The sequence below is a fragment of the Lontra canadensis genome, unplaced genomic scaffold (genome assembly GCF_010015895.1).
Source record: "Lontra canadensis isolate GAN:19392208 unplaced genomic scaffold, GSC_riverotter_1.0 scaffold57, whole genome shotgun sequence".
In the NCBI taxonomy this organism is placed as follows: Eukaryota; Metazoa; Chordata; class Mammalia; order Carnivora; family Mustelidae; genus Lontra; species Lontra canadensis.
The window spans coordinates 2,184,220-2,199,819 of record NW_022631051.1 but is presented as its reverse complement, the minus strand read 5'-3'; the positions used below and the strand labels follow the sequence as shown (position 1 = coordinate 2,199,819).

Genomic DNA, 15,600 nt, shown 5'->3' with positions numbered 1-15,600 from the left:
TTGGCCGGGAGGGGCGGCTCGGCCCCTGCGTCCCTGCAGTGCCAATTAGCCTAAATCCCCCGTTTGGGGCGCCATGTTTTAAGTTACCCCGGGGCTGGGGGCGAGGGCGAGGCAGACTGCGCAGGGAGGGGCGGGGGACCGGGGGCGACACTGCGGCGCCGCCCGGGGCGGGTGGCCGGCGGGCGGGAGGGGCCCTGCGCCCAGCGCCCAGCGCGCCGCGGCTGCGGGGTCGTCCCGGGTGCCTGGCGCGGGCGGGCGCGGCGTAGGGCCGGTAAGGTGCGCTCGGCACAAAGCATCCCCGCTCGGGAGCTGGCCGGCCGCTTTTATGTAACTTGTCTCGTTCCCCGAACTGGGGCGGCGTCCCCCGGACGGTGGCGGGGGCTGCAGGCTGGTCGCCGAGGGAGGGGGAGGGAGCGTCCTAGAGAGGTGGCTCCTGGCCCGGCACCTGCGGCGTCCCTCGCCCCAGCCTGCGCTCCCTTGGCTCCCCGCACGGGAGCCGGAGCGCGGGGAGGCCGAGGGGCCGGGAGCCTCACTGCTCACCTGGCGCCCGCGGGGCTGCGAGCTGCCTCGGGAGGTGTCTGCGAGGGCGGCTTTGCGGCGCGTGGGGGTGGGGAGGCCGGGGCATCGGACGGCGGGAGTCCTGGTCTTGGCCAATTCCATGCGGGTGTTTCGCAGCTCCTGCCGTGGGGGCTCGCTTTCTCGGCTTTCCCCTCTCATCTCGCCCTACTTCTTCCCCTCCGCGTTTTGCCTCTCCCCTCCAACCCCCGCCAAGTTCATGGCTTCTGCAATGCGGTGGGTGTGGTTACCTAGTAAATTGTAACTGGTCCCTTGCAAGTGGGAGCAGTCTTTCCTTTTGGGGTTTTTTTATTTATGGATCCAAAGTTTTCTAGGGTTTTCTCCTCCAGTTGCAGCCCGGGGTTAAAGTTGGAAAGAGATTGTTGGAGAACAGACAGAATGATAAAGAAAACATGTGGTATTAATTACGTGTGGAGGTTGGGCTGGGAAATCCTGAGAGGGCCAGGCAGTCCTGCTAATGCAGTGCTTCCATTACGTGTTGAAGTTGGTGGTTCAGTATTTTTACATTAGTCTTGCAGTCCTGTACAATTGCTTTTGCAGATGCTTTTTGGGGGGCCCATTTTAGGCTCCCAGAGGCGGCCAGGTGTCCTGGAGTTTCCCTTGATAGTATGAACGTTAGCAGAAAAGTCATCGCACTAAGTGCTGAAAACATTCTTTTGGGGGGTTTTACTCTGATATTTGAAGCCTCCAGGGATCCAAAATTCTAAAATTCCACGTCTATCTGGGAGCCCGGGACCCAGCACCAATTACTGCAAATTAAGCCAAAAAAGTCCCATTATGAAAGGGGATCACATCAAGCTTGAGTAAACTCCAGGAAATGGAGAGGCAATTTATATCTTGGCTCTCACAGGGTTTTTTAAAAACGCATCTTAATTTTGGTTTCAAACTTTTACAACTTCAGTTGGAGTAACAAAGTTGTGAGAGGAAATAAATTCTAGACTGAGAAGCAGTAACTTTGATTTGTTAATTTCACAAGGCACTGATGAAAATCTCTGCATACTGTCTTATTTGCATTATAATTTTCTGATAGTTTAGAAAAGCAAAATATTATATCCAAGGCATAAGGTACTGCATAAAGTTCAACTAGCTAATCCACTTCAGGCAAATACTTTTTTGCAAAAAGAACATGTTTTGTGAGTGATTTATCGGTAATAAAAAGAGTAGCTACGTTATTTAATTTGTAAACACCTTTTAGATGAAGGCTCCAGAAGAGACAGGTCAAAGGTCAGTGTCTCCGCTGAGTGTTTACATTTAATTTTCAAGTCATTTCTTTTGCATGAATGTGATTTAGATTAGAGGCAGTTTTTGCCAGTTCTTGTACGGGGTTTGGACTTTGGCCAACTTTGAATAGGAGACCAGGGATTTTTTTTTTTTTTTTTTTCTTGATTAGAAACTACATTTGTTTTTTAGAACCCTTTGGTCAGATGCGTTAAGGGGCTGCCCAGATACAACACAAGCAACTCTTCATTCACTAAGAGACGTGATATTGTCACGAGTTGGTGAATATTTTCTGCATTTACTTGACGTTGGATTAAATGTGGCAGGAACTTTTTGTCCAGGATATGGTCTTACATGTTGTCGTATACATGTTCATCTTTTAAGTTAGCGTTTTAAAACGAAGTCTTAAAATTCACAAATGAGAATTTCTTTCCTCTTCGGTGACATAGAACTTCATTCAGGAGTAAGCTGAAAAATATGCATTTGAGAGAGAGAGAGAGAGAGAAGTTGTGAGAATTGAGCTATAATGAAGAGAGAGGTTACTTATTTACTTGACTGCCCTGAATATCTTTGGTTCCCATAGCGTCTTACAAGCATCCAGCCACAGTTCTGCCCTGAGTGTCAGCTTTATTACAGGATATAGACTTACTATTGAAAACCATGAATCAAATTCATCTTTAGCACCACTTCATTTAGATAGCTCTTTAGTGGTGCAATTGCTGCATCTCTTTCTTTCAAAAGGCTTGCTGGCTGCTAATTTGTTGGGAATTTGTCAGGCACGCTTGCAGCGTTCTGCTGTCATTTGATTTGCCCTGGCAGCAAAGAATTGTGTGCTCAGAAGCAAGGACTGGAGCAGTGAAGTCATTACCCTGCCTGGTGTTGTGACATCACTATGGCTCAAAGGAAACAAGGGTGGGGCAAGCAAAACCAGAAGGTCTGAAGCATCTTGCTGCCTTGAACTTTGCTTGATAAATGAACGAGACTCTCCTTTCTCAAGTTGAACTGCACTATAAGGTATTGTTTGGAGGATGGGAAGGTAGATGTGAATTCAAGGCTGCATAGGAAAGTGTGTTTCATAGATGAAGGAAGAAGAAGGTTTTTTTATGAAATAGTAGAAATATTGAATTTCCTTTTTATTGGGGAAAACAGTATATGGAATCTTAAAAAGGGCCATTTGAACAATTACCCAGAGAGCAAGAATAATGAGTCTATATTTTTGTTTATGCACAGAGCCAATTTTTTTTTTACTATTCTTTGCACTAAAATAGCATTCTTGCTAAATTCTTGGTTTAGATAATTAATAATATCTTTTAAAAGTATGTGTTGTCTATAAAGATAGTGTGTTTTCTGGGTAAGCAGTGTCTTTTCTGATTTATTTTTGAGTGATGTGATTGCAGTTGGCAATTGGCAATGATGGAAGAAGCTGGAGATCTCACAAGTTTACAAGACATCTGCAGTGGTTTGGGGTAATTGATTTCCACTTACACTGTTTCACAAATTATTTTATACTTTAGCATTTTAATCCTAACTTAGATTTCTAGCGCACAGATGACCACAGACGGGTTTCACCCAAATTAGTATTGAATAAATTAGAAAAGGAAGTCTGATATTCTGACACTGTAAAGTACGTTTCACGTTTTGATTTCTGCATGTAATGTGACATGAGCATGAAGAAGTGATGGCTCATAGGATAGTTGCACATCTTCACTGTCTTTTTTGTACTTCCTCGGTCAAGATGACTGTCGTTTTTTTCATGTGAGCGTATTATGCATGTAGAGGAGCTGGGCAGTTCTTCACTGTGTAGCTATTCCAGAACAATTTCCAAAGCCAGGGGGGTGGAAATGGGAAGAATGACACAAGTAGAAAAGTTGAAATTAGATACCAGAATTGCAGATCACTTGGTGGAAATGTCTTCAGTATTACATTTTTAGACCTTGCGGTGATTGGTTAAATTGCATACTTTAGAACTGTAAGCTTCTATTAGCACCAAACCTCTAATTCTTTTGTAATTCGCAGTATAGAGAAAAAGCTGACAACTTAATTTTTAGATTGCTGACACATTGATACATTGTTCTTATAGCCCTTCCTTACAAACTTAAAAAAAGAGGGGGGAAAAAAAAAGGCAGCAGAAAGGTCTGTACTGGACCTAGGAAACAAATGAAATATTTAACCTGCTTCATGTGTTTATTTTTCTCTCCAGTTTTAGTGAGTGAGTGCATGATGTGAGTAGGAACTTATTTTTCTTGGAGTTTCGTCCCAAACCAAGTGCAGGTCTAAACACTTACAGCACTGAATAAATATTTATGGACTTGAAAGAAAAATGAGGCTATTTGTGACTTATGCTTCGCTACAAAAAAAATAGTCGAAAAGGCTTCAAAGCCCTGCTGCTTTATTTAAAAATGCGAGTTACTGAACCCATGTCTATAGTCATTATTTTTAATGGCATGATCCCCTTCTTAACAAGCTTGCTGTTCTCCCCATAGCTTGAATGAGGTAGGTTCTGGGGGTTTTGCCATATCAGAGAAGAAAATACTGCAGGTACCTAGAGAAACAAGAATGGCTTCTTTAAGGGAAGATCTGCAGGAGGCCTGCTTCCTTTCCTTCCAGCTCTAATTGGTGTCATGGAGGACATCAGCAGAGAAGGAATTCTCAGAAGATGAGGAAAGGGATTGGACTGGTGTGTGACAAAAGCTGAAAACGGATTAGGGCTGGGTGATGATACAGATCCTGACGTCGGACTGAAAAAAAGAAAAACTATTTTCTGTTGTAGATCTCTCCTCTTTGGTCATTTTTGTACGTAGTGTTTACATTCTCAAACAGTGAGTTTCTTTCTCTGTGTCTTTCTGTAAGCCCCAGATGTCATCATGTCTATGACAAACTTTTATTTTCGCATTTTAACATGTCTGAATTTGGGCTAGGAATCACAGTTGCTCTCAACCATGTGGCAGAGTGAAAGCAGGCAACTGATTTCACTGATTGGAGCATGCATGCATCCAAAATTGGAGATTGGATGTCAGCTGACTGGAAGAAAACCTTGGAGTAGTAACAGGCACTGGTAGGAAATGGTGCCTCACTGATAGAGATGCACAGGGGATGGCATTGTGGGAAAGCAGGGACAGCGAAAACTGAGTTGGTCTGTAATTCAAAGGAGTCAGAGTCTGAGTAAAGAATTTTTAGGAATACCTTGGCTAAATTATTTTGTTTCTGTGTATTTATTTATGCATGGAATACCTAAATAAATCTAAGAGTTCTTTAACTAGAAAAGAGAAATTCTGGTGTATGAGTCATTGCTTGATTGGCAGAGTGCTGTGTCTCTTATGATGAATGGTGCCATGAATTTTATGGAATATGGTTCGTCATTTGGATGTGCAAATTTTTTATAAAAAAATGCTTTATAATCAGTGCTTATTTATATGGCTCATTCTGTGTATTAGTAATTATTTTTTTAAGATTTTAAAAATTTTATTTAAAGAGATAAAGTGCACATGCTCTCAGAGAGGGGCAGAAGCAGAGGGAGGGAGAGAATCTTAAACAGACTCCCCGCTGAGTGAGGGGCTTGATCTCACTACCCTGAGATCATGATCTGAGCTGAAATCAAGAGTCAGACACTTAACCAGCTGTGCCACCCAGGTGCCCCAGTAATTATGTTTCATTATGTGCTTTACTTTATGGGACACATCTATTGAATGGTCTTCATATTCTAGTTCGGTCCTTGGAATACGGCTGGGCTTTGACTGAGATGAGTCCTCTCCAAAAGTCAACAGGCCTAAATTTAGGTGGAATGTAGCATTTACGCTAGGGAGCAGTAGGAGATGAGTTGAAGGAGAACGTGTGGGGCCTGCTTGTGGAAGGTTTTGGATATGAGACAAAAGGATATTTTGGACTTTACTAGATATAGTAGGGAGCCAATGAAGGTAATTGAGTAGGGAAGAAGAGAGTTTATATGGTGATCAGTGTAGGTTGTATTGGAAGAATAGGAGTCTGGAGATAGATGACGTTTTGTTAGTGGCCTAATACAGAATTTTTCAGAAATTGATTGTGATGACAACTCCATATATTTTTCGTGGTCACATTCAGTCGGAGGTTAGTTGTTTTGGGGGCTGTATAGAGTGGAAGATTAGATATATGGAAGATGGGAAGATTTTCATGCTGCTTATTTATTCTTCCCATTAAAACACGTTTGTTAATTTATATATTAAAAAAATATTGCATGCTGTCTTTAAAATATGCTTTAGAGGCACGTGGGTGGCTGAGTTGGTTAAGTGTCCAACTCTTGATTTCAGCTCAGGTCATGGTCTTCAGGGTCATGAGATTGAACCTGGTGTTGCGCTCCCCACTGGGCATGGAGCCTGCTTAAGATTCTTTCTCTCCTTGTCCTCTGCCCCTCCGTACCCCCTCTAAAAACATAATAACTGAAGTAAGATGTATTCTAAAATGCTGAAAAACTAAAAGGAGAAATGCCCCCCCGGCCAAGACAGCTGCTGTTAATATTTTTGGCAAACATCCTTCCAAAGCTATCTCTTGGAAGGTCTAATATACCATAGTGGGAATCAGCCTTGTGTTGGGCTCCCTGTCTCGCTATTTAATTGTTCTGTGACCTGGGTCAACTCTCAACTTCCTTGACTCTGTTTGCTAATTTCTCAAATGGCCGTAACACTCCCATCTTAAGTGCTACAATACATGCAAAGCACTAAACATAGTACCCGATGTATCATAAGTGCCTACTAAATACCAGTAGCTTTATTTTGTGTCTGTACAGACTCAGGCACCTATTTTACAAGAACGGATTTCTAGCTTAAACATTATATGTAACCATTTTTTTTTTTAATGTAACAGTATATCCTGGGAAGCTTTCTCATGTATACAAATCTGTATCTCCATCATTATTTTTAATGAGAAATAAATACATTCTTTGGGTCCTATACAACACTAGTGAAGGATCATTACCTTAACGATGGTGATTATTTGAAATCTTGCCGTCCAGCCCCTCCTCCTCCTGCTACTTGCTGCCTGTACTTTTTGTCATTGTCTTGTGGCACACACATCAGGGGGCTGTGGTGAAATAGGACATTAAGCAAAATTAAAATTGTTAATGGCATTTGTGTGCATCCCAGTGTCGTGTGTGTGTGTGTGTGTGTGTTTGTGTTTAATCCTGATAAATGAAAACAACCAAGCTTTAGCCATATATTTTTTCTTTTCTTTCTTTCTTTTTTTTTTTTTTTTTGTTTTAAAGTTTTTATTTATTATTTGACGGAGAGAGACACAGCAAGAGAGGGAACACAAGCAGGGGGGATGGGAGAGGGAGAAGCAGGCTTCTCGCTGAGCAGGGAGCCTGGTCCCAGGACCCAGGGACTGTGCCCCGAGCTGAAGGCAGACACCCAACGACTGAGCCACCCAGGCACCCTATTTTTTGATTTCTTAATTCAAACTGTGACAAGAGTCTATTCACAGACAGATGACCTTCCCTGACACAGCCTAACCTTGAGGTCCCAGGTACCAACTGTCTCCCCTAGTGCATCCCAGTATCCCCCAACAGGCAGCAGACACCTGGGTGTGTAACTAAACTAGACTCTGAATTCAGAGTCGAAACACTTCAGTGTCTGAGATAGTTAAGGAGGTATGGAGGCATGGGGCTCCCAGGGACAAAGAAAACAAACGAAAAAAAGCCTGCCCTCGGTCTTGAACCTTGCCTTTGTCTTCAGCAGTTCAGGGTTAGTGAATTTTGGACTCCGTTCACAGATTTCATGCAGATTCTTCATGGATATGGGCCACTCTGTTGTGTTAGAGACAAGTCCATGGTTTTGACTATTAATTTTACTTGACATCCCTGTTGTTTTCCCACATTCAGATGGCTGAGGAAAATAGTGATATGATCCCAAGATGGCACTAACTGCGTGGTGGACCTAGTCTTCTGCTAGGTCACCATGATGGAGCTTAAGCCCAAGGGTGGACCTGGGAGTTGCTTGCTTTTATGTAATTTGTGTCTAGAGTTACTCACATCGTGGAGATACAGTGTTTGGTGATTTCATTTGAGAGAATTCTTGATCTTTGTCTACTCTGCCATTATTTTGTGCTATAGGTGGTGACATTTATTAACTTGAGCTTAAACAGAATACTGTTAGTGGACAAAGTATGGGGTTGGAAAAGGTATAGAAGTTGACTAATTTGCTCAAGACATTTGGAAAGTTCTTCCCCTTAAAGCCTGAAATCTAGATAGCAGTAATTCATGGGGGAGGAACTATGTTGTAGAATAAAGAAAATAGAGTGAATTAGAGTAGATATGGATAGAAACATCTGCTCCCCTTCAGCTAGGTAACTTGGGGCAGGTTGCTCCATTTTTCTGGGCAAGGTCCTCCAGCTGTGAAATGGCAATGATGGTGCCAACAGGAAGGTGGAAATGAGACCTATATATCTGAAGACCTCTAGAGCCATGTGTAATGAGATTAGGCACATAGTAAATATTTTGCAATTAAGCTACTTTGTTATTTGCCTACTTTGCTTGTTCCTAGAGACCTGTTAGGAATTGTGAAATTGCAAAGATAAATCCCCCTGGAGAGTATGGAATTGTGGGACATTCCAGCACAAACTCCATAATCCAAAAGATGACCCTCAATGAAAATAATAGGATTTTGTCAAATTTGAAACTCCAAATGACAGTAGTAGAGGTTTGCAAGGAATTAGTCACAGTGGTTTTCACATCTTCTTCTGTAGTGGAATTTCCTGGGGAACTTGCTAAAAAGCAATTCTCGGGACCCATCCATAGTTCTCACTTAATAGGTCTGGAGCTGGGTTCAGGGCATTTGTATGTGCACAGGTATGTAAGTGGATTCTGGGCCACATTTTGAGATAGCTGTTTCAAGGAATCTGGTCTCAACAACTTCTTAGTTTACTGGTTACTGTCTGGTAAATACGTAATATCTGGGAAGATACTACCATGTCAATAAATAGTACTAATGTTTGAGAGAGTGCTCAGCGTAAAGAGCCCTGCCTGGTTTCACTATGGCTGGTCATCACTTAATCCCTTTTGTGGTCCTTCTAGGAAATTAAGTAAAATTTAAAAGATTAAGGAAGTAGGATTAAAGGTTAGTTTTCTATCTGTTACATAGGGATGATGGTAATTATGTAGCATAATGGTCAGGAGTATTAAATTAGTAAGTGAAAGGGGCTCTTGGTTTTTGACTTAGGTTGTAGTCATGGGGGTCATGGGATTGGGCCCCCTGCATGTTGTTTGGGGATTCTTTCTCTCCCTCTCCCTTTGCCCCTTTTCTGCCCGCCCCCCACCCATGTATGCTCTAAGCAAGCAAATAAATAAATACAATAATCTTCTAACAAATTAGTAAGTGAAACTACGTGGCTCAGTATGCCTTCAGTTGGGGCTAGTTTTGTCTATGATAATACACAAATGGAGTATAATCAGTAAAGAGGAAATGCCTCTATAAGTAAAGGTGTTTTTGCTGATCAAAATCATACTGAGCTATTTGGGTTTTACGGATAACTCTTAAGTTGTTAGGACATTCTTAACCTAGACAGAAATGACTAAAACCTTTGTTTGCTCTGCAGATGTTAGGATTCTTAGTAATACTGTGTAAATGGTAAATGTCCAGATTACATGATGATATATAGTAATTAGCTTTAGTTTCTCTATTCTCCTATCCGAAAAGGACACATTTCTCACTTTTCTATGGAGAGAGACAACAAAACAAAAGTCACTTGTATTTCATCCTAGCATTACATCGATTTCTTAGGGTCCGAAGATGAATTCTGGAGGGAGCCTCCAGACCTTGGAGCTGCAGCCACAGGGCCACTCGCGGGTCTGAAGCAGCTTTCCTGGTCACACAGCTCCCGGCACAGGGAGAGCGCAAGTGGGGATGAAGATGTCCTCAGACACTTTCCTCCCTCTCAGGGCAGTGTCTACAGGTGTCACCAGACCTATATCTTGGAACCACCTGTCCGAGTGCCTTAACATTTGGACAATAGATGTAAAGGGTAAAAGATGGACTATACAAATATTAGTAAATTAAATTTCATAAACTCTTTTTCTACTTAATTTTCAGCAAACTGTTCCCCTGAAACATGTATTGGTTTCATCTATTTACCGTTATACCTGTTATCTCTCCCTGTTCTTATTTAAGAGTTGGATTTCAACCTGGCGATCTCCTTGCCTGCACTTCTCCTGACTAGAATTATAAATGACCTTATGTGGTCTTCCTAGTGTCCCGAGGAGCCCATGTTGCCAGTCACAGCAAAGATGTCCCCCGAACTCACGTCTACACCCTGCGCCTGGCTGGCTTCCACCCTCTCTGTCTCAGTGAACGTTTTACTCTCCCCGACAGTGGGTCCAGGTCTTTTCCACCCAGGCCAGCTTCAGTCCCAACTACCCCTTCTCCACACGACTCTGAGTCAATTGTCTGTCAGCCTAAAGAAAGAAGTGAAACAAACCAACCCTGTCTTCTGACTCCGCTTCTTCCTCAAGTTTGCCGGTGCCCATGTTTCTTCCTGGCTGCTTGGCTCTGAGCCAGGCTTCTTTGAAATTATGATTTGTCCGAGCAGGATGCTCATTTGGCAACAGTGATGGTTAATTTTAAAAGATTCACTAACGGATACCAAAATGCACGTTTAGACTGTAAAGACCGATGACATGAACCAAAGCTTGGGACATGGAGCCTTTGTAAGGTTTGGTTGCTCTGTTCATTCCTTTACTTGTTCATTTGTTTATTCCACAAATACTTCTGGAAGGCTCCTCGTGAAACTGGTACTTGCTTGGTGCTAGGATGGCAGCAGTGAACAGGATAAGCCAGACCCTTCGCTTTCCTCTTTGCCCTGTGGTTTAAGCAGGGGGATAGGGAATAAGCAAATTAATGTGATTTCCGAGGGAGATGAGTACTCTGAAGCAGGACCAGATCACAGTGACCACGTGTGTGGAGGGCTGCTTTAGATACTACCATTTGGGGACTTTTAACATTTTACAAGGTCCTCCTTGTCTGTACCTCTTCTCTTTAGCTGTGATGCTAATTCTCTGTTGTAAGTGGTCTGGGGCAGGGACACCACCTGTAATCATCGCGTGTGTGTGGGCCTGGTACAGTGCCTCAAGGATCCCGTGTCACTGCTGAATAAGCAACTTTTCCTCTTGTCCCCCCTTTTTTTGTGCCTTACCTTTCTTGTGATACTGCTTTGACTTTGAATACACCTCCTCCTCTTTCTTATGTAAGCTTAGTTTCTCCTACTGTCGTGCTTGGATGTGGACTGTGAAACTTAGGACACTTGTGACTTAGGTTTGGATTTGTAATTTCATAACCCTTTTTCTTAAAGAATGCTCCCCAGATTGTAAAAGCTTTAGCACTGACAAAACCTACATCCGCCTCCGAGCCTGCTCCATTTTCAGCTGCCCCTTTTCTGAGGTCTGATTGTGAGTCTAGTTAACCAGAATCCAGAACCTTGACTGGGTCCCAACCCATTCCCGTTCTTCTGAAGGATCTCACAGGTGTACCTGATAGACATGCCCGAAGACTTGTGTTTATTTGCAACTTGGCTGAAAGGAGTCACCCAGCCATGGGCTGCCTGGGTAGCTCAGTTGGTTGGGCGTCTGCCTGTCTGCCTTTGGCTGTGGTCATGATTCCAGGGTCCTGGGATTGAGCCCCGCATCAGGCTCCTTGTTCAGTGGGGAGCCTGCTTCTTCCTCTCCCTTTGTCTGCTACTCTCCTTGCTTGTGCTCTCTCTGTGTCAAATAAATAAAATCCTTAAAAAAAATTTAAAAAATAAAAAAAAAAAAGTCACTGAGCCTCTCTGAGGAGGAGATCTAAATTTGCAGAGCAACCCCCATCTTCTTCCTATAGAATTCTTACGATGACCAAGTGTGTGATTGATGGGAAAGCTCTTGTCGAGTTGTAAAGTTGCACACAATAATCAGCAGTCTTTGTAGGGAGTTAAGAAGGCATACGTCGGGGGGCGCCTGGGTGGCTCAGTGGGTTAAAGCCTCTGCCTTCAGCTCAGGTCATGATCCCAGGGTCCTGGGATTGAGCCCCGGGTCTGGCTCTCTGCTCAGCAGGGAGCCTGCTTCCTCCTTTCCCTCTCTCTGCCTGCCTCTCTGCCTACTTGTGATCTCTGTCTGTCAAATGAATAAATAAAATCTTTAAAAAAAAAAAAAAAGAAGAAGGCATACGTCGGGAAAATGAGTGTGTTTGACTTCTTTCATGCTCCACGCCCCAGTTCTGTGCCTCCATTTGTTCTCACAGTGGAGTGTATCTTGAGGACTTACGAAGCGTCAGCATTAGGCAGCTACCAACAACAGAGTGGTGAACAAAATAATCACCGGTGCCCACTCTCCAGGGGCGCCGTGTCACACGGGGCACAGAGTTAAGGGATTGCCTGCTTGGCGGTGACAATCCGTCAGGACTGGTAGAGCCATGGGAGTTGGCACAGTGAATGAGACACAGAGGAGGCTCTCCTACCTGGACTTGGGTGTGTGGCCCTGGAAGGAGAGGGCGAGATGTCAGACCTAAGACCTAAACAGTGACCTAGTGTCAGCACATGACAGAAACAGGGGAGGACCTGACTGGGTCTAGGGTAGGCAACCGGGAATGTTTGATGTGACAATGTGACTGGCCCCCTTGTACAAAGGCTGAGAGGAAAGAGAGAGCTAAGTCACTTGGAGAAGTTGAAGGAGACTGCATCTGGCTAAGAAGCAAGATGGGACCCAGGGATAGTGGGAGAAGATGAGATGAGCCTTGAAGACCGCTGAGTCAGAGCTCAGGGCCCCATGCTTTATGTCGCCTTGAGGAGATGTGGAGGCAAGGAAGAGTTTTGCCCTGTTGATGCATATGGTCAAATGTGACTTTCAGAACCGTTACTTTGGCTCTTGAAGTAATTGAGGGAATTTCCTTTTCAAGAGACAGTCTATCAATTGTAGTTAAAATGACTGGTTTTGAGTCGTTTGTTTGAGTGAATGAATCCGTAAACTTATTAGTAAGTCTTGACTCCACAGCTATCTAGATTTTATAACTTTGGGAAATACTTAACCTTAAAAATTTCACTTTTTCTATAAACTAAAAATAATCACACTCCACAATAAATTAGTCCTTCTAGCAGCCCTGTGCCTAAGTCCTTTGCACGTAGTAAGTACTCACCAGTTGCAGTCTGACTGTCCAAGGAGGATTTCAGAGTAGTTTGGAAGTGGTGGTGGAGGGAAATGAACCATTGAGGAAGTGTTTAGGAGGTAGTTTTGTGTTTGTGAGGTTTGCTGATGTGCTGGGTTTGGGAGGCAGGGGAGAGGGGAGTAGCCTCACTTACTGCCCCTGAGGTTATGTCTGCGGGGGGAGGCCTGGGTTGAGGGTGGGGTTGCTGACAGGGACACAGACATCAGGAGTTGGGCCCAAGGGTCCTACGGGGCATCCAAGGAGAGATGTCCAGGAGGCTTTACCCGGGGTTCAGCCAGCCAAAGAGGTCCAGCTTCAGAGCTGAGACACCGACTCATTACAATACAAAGGGTATTAAAGCTGGGGAAGATGAGGTCCTAGAGAGAGGACTTTGGGGAAATGTGTTTCAGAAAGGAGCAGTGTCGGGGCCCCCCAAGTCCCCAGAGGATACCATTCCTGAGACAGCTTTCCATTTAGCTGCCTCCAGGGCTGGCCAGCTCTCAGTAAGGAGCTCAGGGGTGCTCCTTCCCCGACATGCCCAGTGGTCCTTCCAGTTCCCAGCTGTCCTTTCTCTCCCAGGCCAGGGCATCCTGAGGGAGGTGAAAACTGCCCAGCGGGTTAAGGAGGAGAGGAAGGTAAGGGACTAGAAGTAGTGCACACATGTGCACGCCTGGGATACCAGGATGCTCAGAGAGAGGCTGAGAGCATGGGTGGTGATGTATGAAATGTAGTAGGAATTTCTATCCGCAGTGTTTTATTTTTTTAAAGAAGTATATTGAGAAGCAAAGGTGACATTGCTAAAAATACCTACCCCCATGTGGAGAAGGGGCTGTATTTAAAACTGTGACAGGCAGCTTAGTATCAAGCACTAAGCATAGATTTGCTGCATTTTCTTTCACGCAGCCCTCTTCTGGAGACTGTAAAAGGTTCTAATGGGTACTTACAGAGTGCCAGAAACGTGATGACAGCTTTTTTCGTTCCCTTAATTTGCTCTGTTTCTCCTTATGATAACAAATGATTCTACCAGGGATGAAATATTCTTGCTCATAACTGAACGGAAATGCTGGGCCCGTCTCGTCTGTCACTCAGAGGTAAATGTCGAGATGACCCCCAGATGGTTAAGAAAGCGGAGGATGCTGAGATAGGTTTGAGGAGATGGGACCCGGGGAGGGAGACCAACCATGAGAGACTCTTGGTCTCAGGAAACAAACTGAGGGTTGCTGGAGGGGAGATGGATAGGAGGGATAGGGTGGCTGGGTGATGGACATGGGGGAGGGTATGTGCTATGGGGAGCGCTGTGAATTGTGTAAGACTGATGAATCACAGACCAGTACCCCTGAAGCAAATAATACATTGTATGTTAATTGAAAAATTAATTAATTAATTAAAAAAAGAATAGTGCAAAACATTTCTGATGCACAAAGAGGTTGAGCCATGGTGTGGTGACCAGCTGTATAGATAATGTCCAGCTGAAGAAATCAAACATTAGTCCAAGGTGCTGTCTGTCCTCAAACTCTCCTCCACAGTTATGCCTCCCCACCTCCAGTGAGCAGCCATCCTTCTGTATTTGTGTTTCTCATCATGATAACAATTCTGCATTCTTTTCCTTGTTATTGTTTGTCATATCACTAACTTTCTGCGGTCTTGTTTTTAAGGTTTAAAAACCGTTACATAATATGCTGTGTATATCCTTCTGCAGCCCTTTTCATTCGGCATGAAGTTAGTGTTCATGTACATTGACATCTGTGGGATTCCATGGTGTACTTCTTGTTAGGGAAGACCAGTCGCTTTTGCCCAGGTTCCTGGCTTCTTTACTCCACCTTGAACAGGCTTGTTCTTCTGTCTCAGAGATGCTGTCCTCTCAGCCCAGAACGTTCTCCACCAGCATATTTACACAAGCTACCCCTTGTACTTAAGGCCCCACCCATTCAACACTACCTGTTCCCCTTCCCTGCTTATGCTTCTTCATATTAAACATATTTTACTTTTTATGTTTATTGCCGCCTGACCCACCCAGAGTATATCAGCTTTGCTTTTTTGCCATAGACCTGAGCTCTTAGAACAGTGCCAAGCACATGATGGGTGCCCAAGAAATATCTAAATGAAGGAGACATTTAAAATAGAATGGGAGACAATCCCATGCATCAGTGAAGGGAGAATCTAAGTCAATCTTTAATATTTAGTAGATCTGGTTTCATTAAAAGTGAGTGAACTGTAAGTCGTAAATATAACCTTAAAAAGTGAGACTCCCCGCTGAGAAAGCTTGCCTGTACAGCCTGCGGGATCTTCTTGGGATGTAAAAGAACGGGTCTGTTTGCCAAGTCAAGACATACGTCACTGAGCAGTGTCATGCTTCCAGAGTGACAGTTGGGTGCCAGTCATTTTCAATTAACTTCAACTTGAGATTCTTGATGCTTGTTAGAATATAGTAATTTACCCCCTCCCCAAGAATTAACACTTCCACGTTGTCAATATCTTCCCAGACATACCATCTGTCCTGCCCCCTTTTTTTTCCCCTTCCAATTTTAGCACAGTGTAAGGTAAACAGGGTTGTTTTTTTCTTACCAATGAATATTCCATTGTCTTGTAATTTAGAAAATAATTTGTACATCTTTCATTTTCACTCTTTGTCCTGGGAAAATCAAGGAGTAGTTGGTTTTTAATTCTGAGCTCT

The 15,600-nt window shown here is 43.8% G+C and overlaps 1 protein-coding gene across 12 annotated transcripts in view; it reads left to right on the top strand.

Annotated features, from left to right (window-relative positions):
- EPB41L3 (erythrocyte membrane protein band 4.1 like 3) overlaps positions 1 to 15,600 on the top strand; it is a 179,236-nt gene that overhangs the window by 32,087 nt on the left and 131,549 nt on the right. The window lies entirely within an intron of this gene.